This window comes from Anopheles funestus (assembly GCF_943734845.2).
Source record: "Anopheles funestus chromosome X unlocalized genomic scaffold, idAnoFuneDA-416_04 X_unloc_42, whole genome shotgun sequence".
Taxonomy (NCBI): Eukaryota; Metazoa; Arthropoda; class Insecta; order Diptera; family Culicidae; genus Anopheles; species Anopheles funestus.
The window spans coordinates 220,001-223,759 of record NW_026045168.1 but is presented as its reverse complement, the minus strand read 5'-3'; the positions used below and the strand labels follow the sequence as shown (position 1 = coordinate 223,759).

At 47.1% G+C, this 3,759-nt stretch overlaps 1 non-coding gene across 1 annotated transcript in view; it reads right to left on the bottom strand.

The window, feature by feature from the left end:
* Window positions 1–3,691: 3,691 nt before the first annotated feature.
* The window catches only part of LOC125773617 (large subunit ribosomal RNA), a 4,179-nt gene continuing 4,111 nt past the window's right edge, over window positions 3,692–3,759 (bottom strand). Inside the window, exon 1 of the ribosomal RNA XR_007420253.1 lies at window positions 3,692–3,759. This exon is cut by the window's right edge and continues 4,111 nt beyond it. This is a non-coding gene — a ribosomal RNA (large subunit ribosomal RNA).

Below are 3,759 nucleotides of genomic sequence, written 5' to 3'. Positions count from 1 at the left end.
GTGCACCTAGCCTAGGAAGGTTTCCTATGGCTTCCCATCTTTCTACTGATCGATCCATACTCACTTGCGTGCACCTAGCCTAGGAAGGTTTCCTTGGGCTTCCCATCTTTCTACTGATCGATCCATACTCACTTGCGTGCACCTAGCCTAGGAAGGTTTCCTTGGGCTTCCCATCTTTCTACTGATCGATCCATACTCACTTGCGTGCACCTAGCCTAGGAAGGTTTCCTTGGGCTTCCCATCTTTCTACTGATCGATCCATACTCACTTGCGTGCACCTAGCCTAGGAAGGTTTCCTTGGGCTTCCCATCTTTCTACTGATCGATCCATACTCACTTGCGTGCACCTAGCCTAGGAAGGTTTCCTATGGCTTCCCATCTTTCTACTGATCGATCCATACTCACTTGCGTGCACCTAGCCTAGGAAGGTTTCCTATGGCTTCCCATCTTTCTACTGATCGATCCATACTCACTTGCGTGCACCTAGCCTAGGAAGGTTTCCTATGGCTTCCCATCTTTCTACTGATCGATCCATACTCACTTGCGTGCACCTAGCCTAGGAAGGTTTCCTTGGGCTTCCCATCTTTCTACTGATCGATCCATACTCACTTGCGTGCACCTAGCCTAGGAAGGTTTCCCTTCGGTACCGACTTCCATCTACGCACTCGATATAACCTAGGTACTTGGTACCGATGTTGGTTAACACTCAAGCATTTCTTGCATCCTGCGTGCAAGGTACCAATTTTCACTTCTTAGGTACGTTTATGGGCCCGCATTAATCCAATATCGCTCCGATGGCCTTTCGCATTATTTCATCCGATAGCCCTTGCCAAAAGCTACCAAAAGTTCCTCCACGGCCATGTGCTCCGACGCTTAGTTTAGGAAATATTCGAAAAAATTCAAAATAGGAAGCATTTTCTTATTGGAAAATCACCTTAAATCGATGGCCATTTTTTGGGCAAAAACTTTAACGTCTTCCCGACTTTGCGGGAATTGCGAATTTTAGGCACCCAGAGAAAATCTTTTACTTTAAGGGGGCGGCCGCGAAGTTGCCCAAAGTCTCGGACACAAAAATTCTCAAGTTCCCCACTCTAGTAAATCGCCCTATGAGTATCTCCTGGCCCGCGAGCTCTGCGAGCGGGCCAGCTTCGGCGATTTTTGCCTTTTCGCCTAGGCGGTTCTTCTACGAAATTGGTCCACAGCTTTTGCTCAGAAAGCTAGCATTTGTTGCAACAGTTAGGTGCTTGGTACCACATTTTGGTATCCATTTGGGCATTTGTTGCAACTACTCGGTACTTTGGCCCACATTTCGCTCTACTCGGGCCTCTATGGTGCTACTTGTCGGTACTTTTGGCCAACTTAGGCCAATTGGGTGCAACTTGTGGGTACTCTGTGGGTACTTTAGGGCATATTGTGTCTTTCGGGTGAACCTTCGCGATACTTCATGGGTACTGATGGCCAACTTAGGAACATTCAGTGCAACCTTTGGGCCTAAGGAAATTTGTCCAACTCTTTGGACTTAGAAAATTTTCTGGACTTAGAAAATTTTCTGGACTTGTAAAAATTTTCAAATGTTCAATTTGGCCCACATTTCGCTCTACTCGGGCCTCTATGGTGCTACTTGGCGGTACTTTTGGCCAACTTAGGCCAATTGGGTGCTCTTTGTGGGTACTCTATCGGTACTTTTGGCCAACTTAGGCCAATGGGGTGCTATATGTGGGTGCTCTATCGGTACTTTTGGCCATGTTAGGCCCATTCGGTGCTATTTGTGGGTACTCTATCGGTACTTTTGGCCATGTTAGGCCCATTCGGTGCTATTTGTGGGTACTCTATCAGTACTTTTGGCCAACTTAGGCCAACTCAGTGCTACTTGTGGGTACTCTATCGGTACTTTTGGCCAACTTAGGCCAACGCGGTGCTATTTGTGGGTACTCTATCGGTACTTTTGGCCAACTTAGGCCCATTCGGTGCTATTTGTGGGTACTCTATCGGTACTTTTGGCCAACATAGGCCAATTGGGTGCTACTTGTGGGTGCTCTATCGGTACTTTTGGCCAACTTAGGCCAACTGGGTGCTATTTGTGGGTACTCTATCGGTACTTTTGGCCAACATAGGCCAATTGGGTGCTACTTGTGGGTGCTCTATCGGTACTTTTGGCCAACTTAGGCCAATTGGGTGCTACTTGTGGGTGCTCTATCGGTACTTTTGGCCAACTTAGGCCAATTGGGTGCTGCTTATGGGTACTCTATCGGTACTTTTGGCCAACTTAGGCCAATTGGGTGCTCTTTGTGGGTACTCTATCGGTACTTTTGGCCATCTTAGGCCCATTCGGTGCTATTTGTGGGTACTCTATCGGTACTTTTGGCCAACATAGGCCAATTGGGTGCTACTTGTGGGTGCTCTATCGGTACTTTTGGCCAACTTAGGCCAATTGGGTGCTACTTGTGGGTGCTCTATCGGTACTTTTGGCCAACTTAGGCCAATTGGGTGCTGCTTATGGGTACTCTATCGGTACTTTTGGCCAACTTAGGCCAATTGGGTGCTCTTTGTGGGTACTCTATCGGTACTTTTGGCCATCTTAGGCCCATTCGGTGCTATTTGTGGGTACTCTATCGGTACTTTTGGCCAACATAGGCCAATTGGGTGCTACTTGTGGGTGCTCTATCGGTACTTTTGGCCAACTTAGGCCAACTGGGTGCTATTTGTGGGTACTCTATCGGTACTTTTGGCCAACTTAGGCCAACTCAGTGCTTCTTGTGGGTACTCTATCGGTACTTTTGGCCAACTTAGGCCCATTCGGTGCTATTTGTGGGTACTCTATCGGTACTTTTGGCCAACTTAGGCCAACTCAGTGCTACTTGTGGGTACTCTATCGGTACTTTTGGCCAACTTAGGCCAACGCGGTGCTATTTGTGGGTACTCTATCGGTACTTTGGGACATATTATGTCCTTCGGGTGAACCTTCTCGATACCTCATGGGTACTTGTGGCCAACTTAGGAAAATTCAGTGCAACCTATGGGCCTTTGGAAATTGTTCCAACACTTTGGACTTAGAAAATTTTCTGGACTTAGAAAATTTTTTGGACTTAGAAAAATTTTCAACTTCTGTATCTTCTTCATCATGTTCCATTTTGTGGGACTTAGAAAATTTTCTGGACTTAGAAAATTTTTTGGACTAAGGAAATTTTTCAACACTTGTAAAATTTTTGTTCCTTCTTTGAAGAAGAATACTTTCCACTATTAGCTTCTTTCTCTTTTTCTTCTTAGTTGTCTTCTTATTTTCGGTCCGAGAGCGCCGACACTTGTAAAATTATCTAAGTCCGAAGACTTTTGGAATGAACCAAAAGTCAACGAACACAATACATCAACCCTATCAACATCAAGTGGCAACCCGAAGGAAGCGCAGCGGCCAGCCCATGTACAACGCGAAGTTGTAGCATGCAACCAACCAACCGCTAACCTCCAACGGCACTCAATGTATTCGTTACACATGGGCGCACCTGCACCACACTGTCGTGACCATCCAACGAGCCGTCGGTTCGGTCGTGTGTTACAAGCACCCCATCACATAGGCATAGAGTCACCACACAGTGTTCTTCAACACTCTCGTCACATGGTGCAAGTCACGGTACGCACCACCAATGTGCACTGGTTGGCCAATTCCAGCACACACGGGGCGCGCACGCGCAAGCACTAACCACCAAGCATGGGTCGCCTGAGAGGATCGATGCGAACGCATCTCTACAACTTGAAGCTCCCA